Below are 20754 nucleotides of genomic sequence, written 5' to 3' on the forward strand. Positions count from 1 at the left end.
TAGATGTACCACATTTTCTGTATCCTTTCCTCTGTTGAAGGGCATCTGTGTTCTTTCCAGCTTCTGGCTATTATAAATAAGGCTGCGATGAACATAGTGGAGCACGTGTCTTTTTTATATGTTGGGGCATCTTTTGGGTATATGCCCAAGAGAGGTATAGCTGGATCCTCAGGCAGTTCAATGTCCAGTTTTCTGAGGAAACTCCAGATTGATTTCCAGAATGGTTGTACCAGTCTGCAATCCCACCAACAATGGAGGAGTGTTCCTCTTTCTCCACATCCTTGCCAGCATCTGCTGTCCCCTGAGTTTTTGATCTTAGCCATTCTCACTGGTGTGAGGTGAAATCTCAGGGTTCTTTTGATTTGCATTTCCCTTATGACTAAAGATGTTGAACATTTCTTTAGGTGTTTCTCAGCTATTCGGCATTCCTCAGCTGTGAATTCTTTGTTTAGCTCTGAACCCCATTTTTAATAGGGTTATTTGTTTCCCTGCGGTGTAACTTCTTGAGTTCTTTGTATATTTTGGATATAAGGCCTCTATCTGTTGTAGGGTTGGTAAAGATCTTTTCCCAATCTGTTGGTTGCCGTTTTGTCCTAACCACAGTGTCCTTTGCCTTACAGAAGCTTTGCAGTTTTATGAGATCCCATTTATCAATTCTTGATCTTAGAGCATAAGCCATTGGTGTTTTGTTCAGGAAATTTTTTCTAGTGCCCATGTGTTCCAGATGCTTCCCTAGTTTTTCTTCTATTAGTTTGAGTGTATCTGGTTTGATGTGGATGGAGAAACCAAGATATTCCATGACAAAACCAAATTTACACAATACCTTTCTACAAATCCAGCACTACAAAGGATAATAAATGGTAAAGCCCAACATAAGGAGGCAAGCTATACCCTAGAAGAAGCAAGAAACTAATTGTCTTAGCAACAAAACAAAGAGAAGAAAAGCACACAAACATAACCTCATATCGAAATATGAATATAACAGGAAGCAATAGTCACTATTCCTTAACATCAATTCTCAACATCAATGGCCTCAACTCCCCAATAAAAAGACATAGATTAACAAACTGGATACGCAACGAGGACCCTGCATTCTACTGCCTACTGGAAACACACCTCAGAGACAAAGACAGACACTACCTCAGAATGAAAGGCTGGAAAACAACTTTCCAAGCAAATGGTCGAGAGAAGCAAGCTGGAGTAGCCATTCTAATATCAAATAAAATCAATTTTCAACTAAAATTCATCAAAAAAGATAAAGAAGGACACTTCATATTCATCAAAGGAAAATCCACCAAGATGAACTCTCAATCCTAAATATCTATGCCCCAAATACAAGGGCAGCTACATATGTAAAAGAAACCTTACTAAATTTCAAAACACACATTGCACCTCACACAATAATAGGAGATTTCAACACCCCACTCTCATCAATGAACAGATCATGGAAAAAGAAATTATACAGAGACGTAGACAGACTAAGAGAAGTCATGAGACAAATGGACTTAACAGATATTTATAGAACATTCTATCCTAAACAAAAGGATATACCTTCTTCTCAGCTCCTCATGGTACTTTCTCCAAAATTGACCATATAATTCGTCCAAAAACGGGCCTCAACAGGTACAGAAAGATAGAAATAATCCCATGCGTGCTATCAGACCACCAAGGCCTAAAGCTGGTCTTCGATAACAATAAGGGAAGAATGCCCACATATACGTGGAAATTGAACAATGCTCTACTCAATGATAACCTGGTCAAGGAAGAAATAAAGAAAGAAATTAAAGACTTTTTAGAATTTAATGAAATTGAAGGTACAACATACCCAAACTTATGGGACACAATGAAAGCTGTGCTAAGAGGAAAACTCATAGCGCTGAGTGCCTGCAGAAAGAAACAGGAAAGAGCATATGTCAGCAGCTTGACAGCACACCTAAAAGCTCTAGAACAAAAAGAAGCAATTACACCCAGGAGGAGTAGAAGGCAGGAAATAATCAAACTCAGAGCTGAAATCAACCAAGTAGAAACAAAAAGGACCATAGAAAGAATCAACAGAACCAAAAGTTGGTTCTTTGAGAAAATCAACAAGATAGATAAACCCTTAGCCAGACTAAGGAGAGGACACAGAGAGTGTGTCCAAATTAACAAAATCAGAAATGAAAAGGGAGACATAACTACAGATTCAGAGGAAATTCAAAAAATCATCAGCTCTTACTACAAAAGCCTATATTCAACAAAACTTGAAAATCTGCAGGAAATGGACAATTTCCTAGACAGATACCAGGTACTGCAGTTAAATCAGGAACAGATAAACCAGTTAAACAACCCCATAACTCCTAAGGAAATAGAAGCAGTCATTAAATGTCTCCCAACCAAAAAGAGCCCAGGTCCAGACGGGTTTAGTGCAGAATTCTATCAGACCTTCATAGAAGACCTCATACCAATATTATCCAAACTATTCCACAAAATTGAAACAGATGGAGCACTACCGAATTCCTTCTGTGAAGCCACAATTACTCTTATACCTAAACCACACAAAGACACAACAAAGAAAGAGAACTTCAGACCAATTTCCCTTATGAATATCGACGCAAAAATACTCAATAAAATTCTGGCAAATCGAATCCAAGAGCACATCAAAACAATCATCCACCATGATCAAGTAGGCTTCATCCCAGGCATGCAGGGATGGTTTAATATACGGAAAGCTTTTTATTTTTCTAGTCAGAGAAAATCTTTACATGACAGAGTTTGCAGCACCTTATTCAAAGTATTAAGAAGTCAGTTTACAGATTCTCAAATTCCATTGTGGTGCTTAATAAAAACAATGACTAAGATGAGTTTCAGAGTGTGAAGATCCTGTCTTTCTTGTTATTGCTAATTTTTTTGCATTCTAGTTATTTTGTTTACTTAATATTTTAATTGTATTTTTGAGAAATTCATACAGTATAGCTGCATTTTCTCACTCCTATCTTTCCATTCCAGTTCAGCATCTCATTTTCCAAAATTCATGATCTGTTAATTATTATTGTTTTAAACACACACACATACACACACACACACACACACAAACACACAAATGCACATGCATGCACATACAGTATGTACACCCAATTTGTTGAGCTCATTTGATATTGTACATATGTACATGGATACAGGTTGACAACATGGAATTGGGCAACCTATCTTGTGTGTTCATCCTGGAGTAAACAGACTTGCCCACTCTCAGCAGCCATCAACCAGGGAGGAGGTTGGGAATCATGTGCTATCTCCCCTGTCCACATTGACACATTAGTTGGTATTGTTATAATGCTGGTCTTGTTTGAAAAACTGTATTGTTGACAGTTCATGGTTGCAGGTATATTATACACATATTTGTATTTGAGTTTTAGAAATAGACTACATGTTGCCCAGAGTGGCTGAAAACTTGCTATATAGCTAAGGATGACCTTGAACTCTAGTCAGAGCCAGTCCCTAGCCTCTGTTATTCCATAGTTCTATGGAATCTCCACACTCTTCTTTATAATGGCTACACTAAAATGCATTTCACCCAACAGCATATGAGATACTTATCTCCACATCCCTTCCAATATTCTGTTTGTTTATTTCCTTAATAATTTGTTCTTGTGGGAGAGATTCAATCTCATAGTACTCGGATTTATACTCCTGAGACAGCTAATAGGATGTATCATCCTTCATATATGTTTGTCATTTACATTGCTTCTTTTTATACTTTTCCACTCAAGTTTTACAAACTTTTAATAGATTATTTTAGATGTTGTTTTATGTGTTCTTCCCATATCCTCAATATTTACTCTTTATCAGGTGAAATGTTGGAAAGTATTTGCTTACATTCTCACATTAGATTGCTTCTCAATTTTGTTGATATTTTACTTTTGCTGTGTTGAAACCTTTTAATTTTAGTAATTACATAATCAGTACTTGACTTTGTTCCCTTTACTTTGACATGCTGTAAAAACAATCAAACAATCAAACGAAGAAACCTTGTATCAGTCTGTGTCTTGAAGTGTTTTTCCTGGTTTTTGCTTTGTTTTGCTGTTGTTATTTTTATTTTAACACAGGATATGAGTTCAAATTTTCAAAATGTGGAAATCATATATCCCCGTATCATTCATTCGTAAGATAACCTTTAACCTTTGCCTACTGTCTGATTTTCATAGTGTTACTGAGAGTCTGAGTACCATTTAGGTGCAAAAATATAGGCTTATTCTTGGAATATCTATACACTATGTTTTACTTGTCCCACAGTAGCTTTTGTGTTGTTAGCACACACTTCTGGTTCTGTGAATTTATCTTGTGTGAACTCAGGAACTGGGATGCAAGAGATATTCTTCTGTCTGTTCAACAATGCCTTGGATACTGCCCAGAATATTCCTGCTTGAGTTTGCGTTTTAGGGATGGGCTTCATTTCTGTCAGGGATGATTCTGAAATTTATTTAAGGACAGTGTTGAATTCATAGGACATATTTATGACTCCATACAGTAACATCATTCTCTAATTTCTCATGAAATGTGTTTATATCTATAAAGATACACAAAAATAGCAAACTTATTTATAACAGCCAGAAGTTGGAAAGAACCCATATGTCCTTCAACAGAGAAATGGATACAGAAAATGTAGTACATTTACAAAATGGAGTACTACTAGTTATTAAAAACAATGACTTCATGAAATTTTTAGGCAAATTCTTAGCTAGAAAATGTCATCCTGAGTGAGGTAACCCAATCACAGAAGAACACACATGATAAGTACTCACTGAAAAATGGATATTAACACAAAAGCTCAGAATATACAAGATACAATTTACAGACCACATGAAGCTCAAGAAGAACAACCAAAGTGCAGATGCTTCAGTCCTTCCTAGAAGGGGGAACACAAATATTCACAGGAGGAAATATGGAGACAAAGTTTGTAGCAGAGACTGAAGGAAAGACTGTCCAGAGACGGTCCCACCTAGGGATCCAGATATACACATACAACCACCAAACCTAGACAATATTGCTAACGCAAAGAAGTGCAAGTTGACAGGAGCCTAAGAGAGCTGTCTCCTGAGAGGCTCGGCAGACCATGACAAATGCAGAGGCAGATGATCACAGCCAACCGTTAAACTGAGAATGGGATCCCTGATAGCGTAGCTAGAGAAAGGATTGAAGGAGCTGAAGCAGTTTGCATCCTCATAAGAACAATTATACCAACCAACCAGAGCTCCCAGGGACTAAACCACCATCCAAAGAATACACATGGACAGATCCATGTCTCCAGCTGCATATGTAGCAAAGGATGGCCTTGTTGGGCATTAATGGGAGGAGAAGCACTTGGTCCTGCCAAGGCTTGATGCCTCAGTGTAGGGGAGGTCAGAGCAGGAAGGTGGAAAGGGGTGGATGGGTGGGTAGGGGAACACCCTCATAGAAGCAGGGCAAGTGGGAATGGGACAAGGGGTTTATGGATGAGAAACCAGGAAAGCAGATAACATTTGAGATGTAGATAAAAAAAATCCATTAAAAAAAAAGAAATGGAATAAAAAGGAGGAACAAAATACTCACAGGAGGAAATATGGAGACAAAGAGTGGAGCAGAGCCTGAAGGTAAAACCATCCAAGACTGCCACAGATGGGGACCTATCCCACCTGCAGTCACCAAACCTAGACACTATTGGGGATGCCAAGAGGTACATGAGGACAGGAACCTGATTTAGGTATCTCCTGAGAGACTCTTGCAGATCCTGACAAATACTGTGGATACTCACAGTTAACCATTGAATTGAGAACAGGGTTCCCAATGGAGGAGTTAGAAAAAGGACTGAGGTAGTTTAGGGGGTTTGCAACCCCATAAGAAGAATAATATTAACCAACCAGATACACCAGAGCTCTAGGGACTAAACCATCAACCAAGGAGTACACATGGAGAGACCAATGGTTTCAGCCACATATGTAGCAGAGGAAGGCCTTGTAGGGCATCAATGGGAGGAGAGGCCCTTGGTCCTGTGAAGGCTAGATGCCCCAGGGCAGGGGAATGCAAGGGCAGGGAGGAGGAAGGGAGTGGGTGGGTGGTTCGGGCTGCACCCTCATGGAGGCAGGGAGTGGAGGGATGGGATAGCAGGGTTCTGGAGGGGAAACCGTGTAGGGCTATAATATTTGAAATGTAGATAAAGAAAATATCCAAAAAAAGAAAAGAAAAGAAAAGAAAAAAATCTCCAAATCACCAACTATGTTGATATTCCTAGGATTTTACATAGGCGAGATTACAAATTGCTGGTTTTAAGTAACTTTACCTCAGAACTTATTAAGGGAATCAGTCTTACTTTTTCTATGATGATATTGTCTCATGAAATTTCCCTACTTAATATATATCATTGTAGCAGGAACTGCAGGGCCACCTCTCTGTAAATACCTAGGTCTGTGCAGCTGACAAAGCATATCCAGCAGGAGAACCTAATTGAGGACCGCCTGAGAGACCAAGGATTGATTGCTGGTCCAGACAATGCCAGTCAATTGGGAATTACAGTTTAGAAGAGATGCTTTCTTTGGACCAATAGGATGCAGATGGAGGGTATTAAAGGAGTTTGCAGCAGTGTTCAGGGAGCTTGCTGAAGCATTTCTTACCTGCTCCCTGTGTCTGTGTAGTTGTTTGACTCTGTGCCACATCACCTCCAAACCCCAAGGGCAAGTACAGGCAATACATCCTCATTTATATTCCAGAAAAGAAAGGAGAAAGAACATCAGGTGACAAAGTAGATTTCCATTTTAACCTTGCACCTTTTCTGATGACTCAATAAATAATTGGAATCTGACACAGATGTAAAAAATTGATGCCAATATTGGACATTCTTGTAAAACATAAAACAGTTGGAGAATCTGTTTCCTCACTGGTTTTTGATCTCAGTAAATGCATTGTGTGTTCACTATGTTTAGTGGCAATGGATCTAGAAACTTTGCTTTCTTACTTGATTTTCCACATTATTGTTTATAGCAAGCTTGAACAAAGGAAGACTAACATCATTCCCACCCCTAATTCTTGCTTTTGTGTGTCTGTGTGTGCCTGGAATACAATTGTACACTTCATGTTTATTAGAAATATGTGATAAGTAACTCAAAGCCTTTTCTTATAAAAATATAAATACACTTATATTTTTAGTGATAAAGGTATGTTACTTTTGATCTCTTGTGGAGCCCTTAACATTTATTATACTATCAATAAATGTTAGCTCTTTTCATCACATCACTGTTTCAATCTTAACATATCATGATTTCCCAACATATCTACTGAGCAGTTACTACATGCCAGATATTAAGCTAGGTGTTGGATAAACCAAAGAGGTATATGGATTTTCCTCAGGATTTAATTTTAATCAGTGTTTTTTCACTCAGCTCTAACTTTGGTTTAATTCACATCTATAAATTATAGATTTCAATCACCCTAAGATCTTTATAAGTAAGATGATAATAAAATACTTCCATAGGCTCTGCCACTTCAGAAGTGGTTATATATTGTGGCTTCAATCATGAGTATCCCACAGGCTCATGTTTTGAGGACTCAGTGTCTATTTGGATGACTTCTGAAGGTAGTAAAACATTTAGTGTATGGGGCCTGACTGATGGGAGTGAGTCACTGAGGTGGGGTTAACTGGTTATATTCTCCCCTGATTCTACTACTGTGTGATCTGTTTCCTGTTGTGTCAGGCTGTTGAAGTCCTGACCTTGTGGTTCTCCGCTATAGGGCAATCAACCAGCCTGTCTTCACTGTGATGCACTGGTGTTCCTCTAAAATCCTCAACCTAAACTAGCCTCCTTATGTAAGTTGTTTCTGTTAGATACTTTTTCACAGCTGCAGGAAAAAGAAGTAGTGCATTATATTACTGTTTTGGCCACTAAATATGTAGTTAAAGTGCAATGAGCTATGTTAAAAATATTATAACATGATAAGTCTAATGAATAGTATGAATTTATTAAATCTAATAAATATATAACCAAGGGTTTAACATAGTGTTTATAAATTTATGTATTGAATTACATTTCTTCCTGATAAAGGATGTGAAAATTATAGTTACCTCCAGTTATAAAATTGACATTTTTAAAATTGTCGTTCTTTCCTTTTCTTAACTATGTATTCAGTTACAAGCCATCCACTCTGAGCATCCTAACACTATTTCTTTAACTCCTATTTTCCAGTGTCCCTTGATAGAAGTTCAGGTTCAGTACTCATTCCTAGTGTTGGCTGGAATAAAAACACATGTTATTTTAAGACATGAATTTCATGTTTTATATGATTTTTCCAACAAAGTACAGAAATATTAGATGAGAACTTGCTATTCTGTACCCTTAACTCCAGCCTAGTTATCATCCATGTGAATTGTAGCCGCTTTTCTGAAGGATCTAGGGAATCCTCTGAATGACTCTACTTTCCTGAGATGGCAGTCTTTGTACTCTTTCCAACAAAACTTCTATTCCTTCAGACACTGTTCAAGTGATTTCTCATTTGTAAATGTTCAGACAAGAATCTTCACTCTTGGGCTGGAGCGATGGCTTAGTGGTTAAGAGCACTGATTGCTCTTCCAGAGGTTCTGAGTTCAAATCCCAGCAACCACATGGTGGCTCACAACCATCTGTAATGAGATCTGATGCCCTCTTCTGGTGTGTCTGAAGACAGCTACAGTGTACTTATATATAATAAATAAATCTTTAAAAAAAATCTTCGCTCTTGTGCTGGCAACCTATATATAAACTCTTGATTAAACATGTGCTTCCATTCTGCAGCAAATATTTCTTTATATTCAACCTTCACAAATTATTACATTATTATTTAGCATGCACTGCATTTTTAAAGTCCACGTGTATATTGAATTTGTTTTTAGAAAAGATTTACTTGTAAAATCCAGAGAACAGAACTTCAGAAATACTTAATATGGTTTCAAATATCGTTTTTTATACGTTAGCATATTGAGTTTGAAATATTACCAAAGACACAAATAACTATAATATTTTTAATATTTCAAAACCAGTTTGTGGTATATAAATCACTTATGTATCAATTTTGTTTAATTCATTAATATTTTTATTACAAAAGTTTCTCTGCTTCTACACAGTAATGGAAAGATGTGAAATGCATCAAAATATCAGACTAAAGTTAGCCTTCTGGTTCAAAGTTGGTCGAAAAATTATGTCAAAATAGAGTACAAAAATAAGTTTCAAAAGAAGTATCTTCACTGTATCTTTCCTGGGGCAAATCAATAATCTCTTTTTGCAAGCTGCTCTATGTGGCCGTCAAATCTGTGTGCATGTATATAGATGAACAATTGAAATATGACCAGCAGTTTTCTATTGCCAGATGTGAGAAGTCAACTGTCAAAAATTGCTGCCGTGACGTTATCTATTAGTATATTACTGCCAGGATATATTATGTAGCCACAATAGCCTGTATTTAAAATCTAGGATCTATTTCCAGCCCAACATTTTATATTTAGTTATTTTGAAATGAATCTTCTAACTTTTATTTTAGCTACTTCCTGCATCTTGACAACTGACACACATGAGCAATTTAAACTCTACTCGGTCAATTTTTTAAGTAATTAATTGCAAGTAATATAATTTCAGCACATTTTACTTTATGGCTTATTTAACCTGATCTTAACCTTTATATATAAAATGTCTCATAAATTTAATGTTTAATATCATGCTATTTTACATTAAAACTACCTACAATAATTGTAGTCATCTAATCAAAATTAGCAAAATGCATGCTATGCAAGAACAAATATGTTCTGAAATTTAACTACCATTGTAGAAATCCCTATGTATTTAGTTTGTACCTTTTATTTTTTACAAAATAAATATATATAAAATATACTTCAAATAGCTTCATATTACATAAACAATGGAGAAAATATATAATATATGCGATTTTGTAATAGAATACATATGTAATCAAACTGCCACTAACCCTTTTATATCAGTTTATATATATCATTGGCCAAAATTGCTCCAAAGAGTCCCCAAATATCACAGGCTATTGTAAAAAGACATTGTTTTTTCTTTACAACCTGATTTGAAGGTCAGATTACTGAAGACAATACTTATATATGCTCAAGTACATAGAAGTTAAAATGGTACTCTACAAGAAGTGTCACCCCTACTGATTAGCGTTTGTGGTTCTAGAAGCTACTCTGCATCTTATGAGGGGTAAAGGGTAATCATCAATATCTCCCAGATTTAAACTTGAGACTTACGACAGCCTGCAAGACAGACTGATCCAATAGTAGCACAAATGTTCTGGGAGTAATTATCCATGTTTTGCTTGGATTTATGTGATGTGATGGAATCTACATGATGACACTGTTAAACTGACCAAGATCCTAAAATTAGATAAGTCATAGACATAGAGGAATAGCTAGTACTATGATTGGATAAAGAAAAATTACTAAAAAGGCTACTAATGACACCTTGCTATATGCATCTATTAGAGTGTCAGTTAACCTCCCTCAAAGAAGCTTCTTCTTTCAGTACATGGAAATTAGCCCAGAGACCCACAACTGGACAGCATTCAGGAAATGAGAATCACTGAAGCACTTATGTCTAAATGGGATGACTTCATCAAACACTTCTTCTCATGGCTTTTGGTTTTATGAAGAAAAGGAGGTAGAAAGTTTGTAAGAACTAGAGGTGGTGGTTGACTCTAAAGAAACGATGTCTTCTAAATACAATAGGACTACGACACATATGAACTCAAAGAACCTGTAGGAATACACACAAGGCCTCCATATGCCAAAGCTAAACAGGGTCCAGCTCTAAAAATGGAAGGAGATATGGGCTCCCATTCATAACCAAAATTCTATTTGCAATTGATAACTGCTGTCAAAAGAAAAATTAGTTTTCTTTGAATAGAGTTTCACTGGATAAATCAACCATGCTCAAGGGCAGGTCCCATGCTCAGAAGTAGTAGGCTAAACCTAAAGGAATTATGTAAGAACATTGTCCAAGAATGGGCCCATGTGAGATTTGTAAATGCTTGAGAGAGAACTCTAAGAATCTACAAAGTCATGGAACTGTTCTTGAGTTATTCTTTTGCGCTCTTTCCATATAGAGCAGATAGGATTGAGTTTACTTCAAACTATTCACTACAGCTGAATAGTGTTATTTGTGTATATACCTCTATAGAAAAACATATATTTTCGTTTTTACACAGTGTGATTTGTTCATCATATGTAGCTTGCTAGCCACATGCATATTGCTCTTGTGGTTGTAAACTTCACTCATGTGGCTTCTGCATGAGACTTTAGTCTGCCTCTTATAAGGGATTAATTCTCCCAGGTCCCCCTGCCTCCAGAGAAGTAAAAAGAATTTCATGTTTATTGGTAAGGATGAGGAGTACTTTTTGTTTTATTATGTTTGGTTTTAGTAATTTTTTTCCTTATTGGGTTTTGTGTTTGTCTGTTTATTTTGACCTTTGCTTTTCTGTATTTTTAAGGATTTTTGTTTTTTTATGGTTTATATATACTTTAGACAGACACATACACAGATAGAAGGATGGGAAGAAATAGAAAAGAAGAGTGAAACATGAAGCAAAAGGAAAAGAAAAAAGAAAAAGAGAAAAGAATACGAAGAATAAGGGTAGATGTGGAGGTTGGGAGACTATGGGAAGAGTTAGAAAAGAGGAAACAATCAAACTACATTTCAGGGAAAAAAGTTTTCTTTTAAGAGAAAGAGGGATGGAGAAGTACTTCAACATTTCAAAGGAGGTGGCTAGGCCATAAAATGGTTGTTCATTTTTTGTTGCTCTGAAAGTAAACTGAAAAAAATCTCTCTCTCCTCTCTCCTCTCCCCTCTCTCCTCTCTCTCTCTCTCTCTCTCTCTCTCTCTCTCTCTCTCTCTCTCTCTCTCATAAGAAAAAGAATTTAGAGCAATAAAAATAATCCAAAGTAGGGCTGACATTTAATATAAAACTTCTTGATGGTCATAAGAGCTATCGAATTATAGATTATTCTCAGAAATATAACACACACAATACTTTAGTATTTACAAGGGTCATCTCATAGAATCAATAGTCCATATTAAATGCTGTCATTCTAGACATCAAAAGAGGGATCTAAGAGTCAGCGAATGTTTGTACTTCTAAATCCAAATCTATAGCATTATTTTGTAATATCTGGAATTTTTCAAATACACATAAAATAAGCAGTCTTGGCACACATCTTGAATCCTTGACTCAAGAGGCAGAAGTATGTGAATCTTTCTGAGGTCAAGGCCAGCGTAGCTTACAGATTAAGTTCTAGAACAGCCATGTGAATTCAGAGAAACCCAGTCTAGAAAATTTAATTAATTAATTAATTAATTAATTAGTTAATTGGTATTTAATGGTCATTTTTTCAAATATATGATAACCTTATCAGGAGAAAAAAGGGGAAGTATTTGTAGATAAATCTAACAGCATGGTTTTAAGGATTTGAAAATGAATCCTTGTTTTCTATTTCTAGTTTAATAGCATGTGTTTCCAAATAAACATAATTTTATTTTTTCTTGCTAGCTGAATTATCTGTAGGATTTGTGGGCCTACATACTATCATAAATGTTCCTTCTTTGTTTTACTCTAAGATACATACATACATATATACATACATGCATACATTCATACATACATGCATACATACACACACACACACACACACACACACACACACATCTCCAACTACAGACAAGTTTGTGAAAGAGGAAAAATATGTCTGGGATGCTTCACACTTCTTAACTTAACACTTTCACAAACCTTACTCTGTAGAAGTTTGGTTTGGTTCTTCCTTTCAGACTCAGATTCTAACTATATTTAAAAAAAACTTTGGGCATACAGAGAGGTTCTTTCCTGATTAGATCATAATTTTCAATAAGCCACTATATTCTGCAACATGGGTAGTTATCTGTACTCAGCTAACATGCATGTGTCCTTTCACATTTTAACGATCAAATTTTCTAGTCACTTGCTATAACATAACATAGAATTATATATTGCCTCACAGATGCCCTTCCTTTTATTTTACCCATCCTATAGGCCATGAGATTTTTAATTGACAGATTTATACATCCATAGAGACACAAGATATTATCCCTATAATTCTGCTTTTTAGTCCAATAAAAGGCTATTTTCTTAGAAATATAAAGTGAATATAATAATAACAATTATTAAGGCTATCAGATAGAGATTACATTGTAATGTCTAGTACAGAGTAGCAATTTGGACACAATATTCTATTATCTATCCCACCTTGATTAGATAGAATTTTGTATCTAATTATTTTATATACTAATTGTATTATGATCCTAAAAACACCATCTTAGACATAAAAATATTTTCTTTGTTTATTTTCTCCATCTTTGTTAATTGGATATTTCTTATATACATTCCAATTGTTATTACCTTTCCCGGTTTCCAGGAAAACATCCCCCTAACCCCTCCCCCTCCCCTTCTATAGGGTTGTTCCCCTCCCCATCATCTCCCCATTACCTCCCCGCAACAATCCCATTCACTGGGTTTTCGGTCTTAGAAGGACCCAGGGCTTCCCCTTCCACTGGTGCTCTTACTAGGCTATTCATTGCTACCTATGCAGTTGGAGCCCAGGGTCAGTCCATGTATAGACTTTGGGTAGTGGCTTAGTTCCTGGAAGCTCTGGTTGGTTGGCATTATTGTTCATATGGGGTCTCAAGCCCCTTCAAGCTCTTTCAGTCCTTTCTCTTATTCCTTCAACCGGGTCCTGCTCTCAGTTGAGTGGTTTGCTGCTGGCATTTAACTATGAATTTGCTTTATTCTGGTTGTGTCTCTCAGGAGAGATCTACATCCGATTCCTGACAGCCTGCACTTCTTTGCTTCATCCATCTTATCTAGTTTGGTGGCTGTATATGTATGGGCCACAGGTGGGGCAGGCTCTGAATGGGCGTTCCTTCAGCCTCTGTTCTAAACTTTGCCTCGCTATTCCCTGCCAAGGGTATTCTTGTTCCCCTTTTAAAGAAGGAGTGAAGCATTCACATTTTGGTCATCCTTCTTGAGTTTCACCTATTTTGTGCATCTAGGGTAAATCGAGCATTTCGGCTAATATACACTTATCAATGAGTGCATACCATGTGTGTTTTTCTGTGATTGGGTTACCTCACTCAGGATGATATTTTCCAGTTCCATCAATTTGCCTATGGATTTCTTTTTTTTAAATAAGTAAATCTTTATATATTTATTTTTTTTCTTTTTTTTTCAGAGCTGGGGACCGAACCCAGGGCCTTGCGCTTGCTAGGCAAGTGCTCTACCACTGAGCTAAATCCCCAACCCCTGCCTATGGATTTCTTAAAGTCATTGTTTTTGATACCTGAGTAATATTCCATTGTGTAGATGTACCACGTTTTCTGTATCCATTCTTCTGTTGAAGGACATCTGGGTTCTTTCCAGCTTCTGGCTATTATAAATAAGGCTGCTATGAACACAGTGGAGCACGTGTCTTTGTTATATATTGGGGCATCTTTTGGGTATATGCCCAAGAGAGGTATAGCTGGGTTCTCAGGTAGTTCAATGTCCAATTTTCTGAGGAACCTCCAGACTGATTTCCAGAATGGTTGTACCAGTCTGCAATCCCACCAACAATGGAGGAGTGTCCCTCTTTCTCCACATCCTTGTGGGCATCTGCTGTCACCAGTGCTTTTGATCTTAGCCATTCTCACTGGTGTGAGGTAGAAATGGGGTTGTTTTGATTTGCATTTTCCTTATGACTAAAGTTGTTGAACATTTCTTTAGGGGCTTCTCAGCCATTCGGCTTTCCTCAGCTGTGAATTCTTTGTTTAGCTCTGAACCCCTTTTTATAATAGGGTTATTTGTCTCCCTGCAGTCTAAATTTGTGAGTTCTTCATGAGTTTATATTTTGGATATAAGACCTCTATCTGTTGTAGGATTGGTAAAGATCTTTTCCCAATCTCTTGGTTGCACTTTTGTCCTAACAACAGTGTCCTTTGCCTTACAGAAACTTTGCAGTTTTATGAGATCCCATTTGTCGATTCTTGATCTTACAGCATAAGCCATTGGTGTTTTGTTCAGGAAATTTTTTCCAGTGCCCATGTGTTCGAGATGCTGCCCTAGTTTTTCTTCTATTAGTTTGAGTGTATCTGGTTTGATGTGGAGGTCCTAGATCCACTTGGACTTAAGCTATGTACAGGGTGATAAGCATGGATCGATCTGCATTCTTCTACATGCTGACGTCCAGATGAACCAGCACCATTTGCTAAAAATGTAATCTTTTTTCTGTTGGATGGTTTTGGATCCTTTGTCCAAGATCAAGTGACCATAAGTGTGTGGGTTCATTTCTGGGTCTTCAGTTCTATTCCACTGGTCTATCTGCCTGTCTCTGTACCAATACCATACAGTTTTTATCACTATTGCTCTGTAATACTGCTTAAGTTCAGGGATAGTGATTCCCCCTGAAGTCCTTTTATTGTTGTGGACTTTTTTAGCTATCCTGGGTTTTTTGTTATTCCAGATGAATTTGCAAATTGTTCTGTCTAACTCTCTGAAGAACTGGATTGGAATTTCTATGGGGATTGCATTGAATCTACAGATAGGTTTTGGTAAAATGGCCATTTTTACCATATTAATCCTGACAATATATGAGCATGGGAGATCTTTCCATCTTCTGAGATCCTCTTCAATTTTTTTCTTCTAGGCTTGAAGTTCTTATCATACAGATCTTTCACTTGCTTGGTTAAAGTCACACCAAGGTATTTTATATTATTTGGGACTATTATGAAGGATGTCGTTTCCCTAATTTCTTTCTCGGCTTGTTTCTCTTTTGTGTAGAGGAAGGTTACTGATTTATTTGAGTTAATTTTATACCCAACCACTTTGCTGAAGGTGTTTATCAGGTTTAGAAGTTCTCTGGTGCAACATTTGGGATCACTTAAATATACTATCATATCATCTGCAAATAGTGATATTTTGACTTACTCCTTTCTAATCTGTATCCCCTTGATCTCCTTTTATTGTCTGATTCCTCTGGCTAGGACTTCGAGAACTATATTGAATAAGTAAGGAGAGGGTGGGCAGCCTTGTCTAGTGCCTGATTTTAGTGAGATTGCTTCAAGTTTCTCTCCATTTAGTGTAATATTAGCTACTCGTTTGCTGTATATGGCTTTTACTATGTTTAGGTATGGGCCGTGAATTTCTATTCTTTCCAGGACTTTTATCATGAAGGGGTGTTGAATTTTATCAAATACTTTCTCAGCATCTAATAAAATGATCATGTGGTTTTGTTCTTTCAGTTTGTTTATATAATGGATCACGTTGATGGTTTTCCGTATATTAAACCATCCCTGCATGCCTGGGATGAAGCCTACTTGATCACAATGGATGATTGTTTTGATGTGCTCTTGGATTCGGTTTGCCAGAATTTTATTGAGTATTTTTGCGTCGATATTCATAAGGGAAATTGGTCTGAAGTTCTCTTTCTTTGTTGGGTCATTTTTGTGGTTTAGGTATAAGAGAAATTGTGGCTTCATAGAAGGAATTTGGTAGTGCTCCGTCTGTTTCAATTTTGTGGAATATTTTGAATAGTGTTGGGGTGAGGTCTTCTATGAAGGTCTGATAGAATTCTGTACTGAACCCATCTGTACCTGGGCTCTTTTGGTTGGGAGACCTTTAATGACTGCTTCTATTCCTTTAGGAGTTATAGGGTTTTTTAAATGGTTTATATGTTCCTGGTTTAACTTTGGTACCTGGAATCTGTCTTGGAAATTGTCCATTTCCTCCAGATTTTAATGTTTTGTTGAATATAGGCTTTTGTAGTAGGATCTGATGATTTTTTTCAATTTCCTCTGATTCTGTAGTTATGTCTCCCTTTTCATTTCTGATTTTGTTAATTTGGACACACTCTCTGTGTCCTCTTGTTAGTCTGGCAAAGGGTTTATATATCTTTTTGATTTTCTCAAAGAACCAACTTTTGGTTCTGCTGATTCTTTCTATGGTCCTTTTTTTTCTACTTGGTTTATTTCAGCTCTGAGTTTGATTATTTCCTGCCTTCTACTCCTCCTGGGTGTATTTGCTTCTTTTTGTTCTAGAGCTTTTAGGTGTGCTGTCAAGCTGCTGATATATGCTCTCTCCTGTTTCTTTCTGCAGGCACTCGGATATGAGTTTTCCTTTTAGCACAGCTTTCATTGTGTCCCACAACTTTGGGTATGTCGTACCTTCATTTTCATTAAATTCTAAGAAGTCTTTAATTCCTTTCTTTATTTCTTCCTTGACCAGGTTATCATTGAGTAGAGCATTGTTCAACTTCCATGTATATGTGGGCGTTCTTTCCTTATTGTTAAAAATATCTTCTTAATTACTAAATAACCTAAGTTTAATTGTGACACTATAGATATCTAGTCATCAACAACATCAGAGACCTTAGAAGGAATAAATGTTATTTGAATATGTATGAAGTGCAGAAGAAGCCACTTCTAAGACTAGTAATTAACAGGCAGTCGGCTGCCTTGACAGCTACCTAGTAGTCTTTATAGAATTGGAGCATCCATCTTCAGCCTTCTATCCCAGAACATATGACAAACATTTGTGAAGCAGAAAATTCAAAGCAGTTGCTTACTCTGTTTTTGCAGAGTATTGACTTTCCTGCATGCATTTGTACTACCTAAAATGTATTTTGTCTAGAGTCAAAGCATATGCCTTTTCATAGGCCAGTGGCTAGGTTGCCACAATAACGCGACTCCATATTGTAGTTATTGATGCTCATCATCTTCTTTGATCTGTGAGAAGCTGATATAATGTAATGTCAGAAAAGTCTCAAATTAATAAAAGAATTTTTAAATGACATATTGAGGGCATAAGGTTTTTGAAGACCTTCTATATATTTATATAACATATCTGAAAAAGCAAATATTGTTTATTTCTTGCTACTTTCTGTTTTACCTAGGATTCATATTTTCGGTACTAATCCAGAATGTATCTGACATGACAATGAGTTGGAAGGTTTTGTAGGTGGAACGATGTCTCCCTTCTTCTTCTGGATTGGCTTCATTAAAAGTCAGTTACAAATACAATTATTAGAGTAATATTTTATGCATCCTTTCTCATTCTAAAAAAATGATTTCTTTGTAAGATTATACTGACGTTTTGTACTTAGTCAGTTGAATAACAATGCTATAAGTGTCAAAAACTGTGATGGTCAGACACAGGAAGGTGTCTAGCTGTCCACATGATTCACTTATTAAAGGTTATATTAGCTGTTTTCTATAATTTTTGTTGTTTGTCTTTAAAATCTTGCAACAGATACTTTTTAAGATTAATATTCAGAATTCCCCTAAAATTCTACACAATGAAAACCACAATACCAACAATATTAATAATTCTATGAAGGAATCTAAAATGAAACCAAGTTTAAAGGATATAGTGCACAGATGTTATAAGAAAACCGTGGAGTGATAACAAATATAAAAACACTAAAGATGTCTGCAAAGCTTTCTATAAAATCACATTCCTGCGGATGCTATTTACCCAGAGCTGGAACAGCTTTAGAAGTTGAAAAACCTTCATGTGCTGAATGATGTGATGTTCTGAAAAGATAGTAAAACGCTATATAAGATGTAATTATAAAAGTTCAAAAATAATCTTTGTTTATATGTAGTAGACGCAAGAATATTTCCGTGAAAATGAAGCTTTCTCTTATCTAGCCTTGCAGGCAGCAGCCCATATCGGTTCTTGCATTCAGCTTACTTGCATATTGGTGAGTGAACACATACAAGGGCAGAACTTAACTATTAGCAAGGTCTGTGTTTTCACCTTTACAATTAAAGGGGAAATTCGAGGGGCTGCTTTAAATACTTTGCTTTTGCAACAACTGGAAGCCAAGATGTATAAGAAAGGTGCTTTCTTTTTGTATTTTGTTCTCATTTTGTTTTGCTTTGTTCTTGTAAGCTCAACATACAGTTAACAGGATCTTTTATGAAATTAGGCAAACAGTCTCGATTCAATATTATATTCTGTAACCCTATTACAATTATGAAAAATATGGGCAGGCATTGTTTAAAAAGTTCAACAGATCAAAACTGAATAAAAATAAATTGATAAATTTTAAATTTGTTACAAAAATGAGAAACTAAAAATAAATAGTATTTGATAGGTATTTAAGTAAGCATTTACTCAGCTCTTAACATATAGTAAAACAAATATAAATCTCAAATGTGAAATGAATAAGTATCATAAGATTTTTAAACTACTTAGTAACAATGGAAAAATAAGATATAAATGCTGAAGCAAAGACTGTTTTTCACAATGCTAAGAAATAAGTCCCAGTCACATTCAAAGGACTTTAATCTTATGAGTGTTCAGTGTTTCCTTAAAGTTGCCTGTTATATGTATATTTCTGCTTTGCAGAGTTAAATGCAGTACAGAGCCACAAACTCAACTCAGAAGTTTGCTTATTGACTATAAAGTTTCATGTATAGAAGCCAAAAATATACAACGGGAAAAGAAAGCATCTTCAGTAAGTGGTGCAGGTCTAACTGGTTGTCTGTATGAGGAAACATGAAAATAGACCCATATTTTTCACTTTACACAAAGCATAAGTCTAAGTAGATCAAGAACCTCAACATAAAACCAGATACACTCAATCTAATAGAAGAGAAAGTGGGGAAGAGCCTCGAACACATTGGCACAGGAGGAAATTTACTAAATAGAACTCTAATGGCTTATGCTTTAAGATAAAAAATTGATAAGCATGACCTCATGAAACTAGAAAGCTTCTGTAAGGCAAAATACATAGTGAATAGACAGATTGGGAAAAAAAATCTTCACTAACCCCACATTCGATATAGGGCTAATAGCCAAAATATATAAAGAACTCAAGAAGCTAACCACCAAAAAAAAAAAAAAAAAAAAACCCAACCAAAAAAATGAGTATAGAACTAAACCAAGAATTCAAAACAGAGCAATTTCAAATGGCCAAGAAGCACCTAAAGAAATGTTCTACGTACTTAGTAATCAGAAAAATGCAAATCAAAATGACCTTGAGAGTCTCCTTACTCTAATCAGAATGGCTAAGATCAAAAACTCAGGTGACTGCAAATGCTGGAGAGGATGTGGAGAAAGAGGAACACTCCTCCATTGCTGGTGGGATTGCAAACTGGTACAACCACTCTGGAAATCAATTTCGAGTTTATTCAGAAAATTAGAAATAGATCTACTTAAACACTGCACAATACCACTCTTGGGAATATACCCAAAAGATGCCCCATCATGCAATAGGGTTATGTGTACCATTATGTTTCTAGGAGCTTTATTTTTGATAGCTAGAAGCTGGAAACAACCCAGATGTCCCACAACTGAAGTATGGATACAGAAAATGTGGTTCATTTACTTAATGTAATACTACTCAGCGATTAAGAATGAGGACAGCCTGAGTTTTGTAGGCAAATGGATGGAACTAGAAAATATCATCCTGAGCAAGGTAACTCAGACTCTAAAGGACATACACAGTACATATATGTACTCACGAATAAGTGGATATTGGCCAAAAAAAAAATGGAAAAGTACAGAATATCCTAGATACAGTCCACAGAACTCAAAAGGGTCAACAAACTGAAGGGCCCAAGTGAGAATGCCTCAGTCCCACTTGAGAGGGAAAAGAAAGCAACCAAAAAAGAGGAGAGAGGGAGGGACCTGAGAAGGAAAGAGGATGGGGTTAGGGGAAGAACATGATATGGTATTGGGTCAGGGAAAAGACTGAAG

Source organism: Rattus norvegicus, chromosome 4 (assembly GCF_036323735.1).
Source record: "Rattus norvegicus strain BN/NHsdMcwi chromosome 4, GRCr8, whole genome shotgun sequence".
Taxonomy (NCBI): Eukaryota; Metazoa; Chordata; class Mammalia; order Rodentia; family Muridae; genus Rattus; species Rattus norvegicus.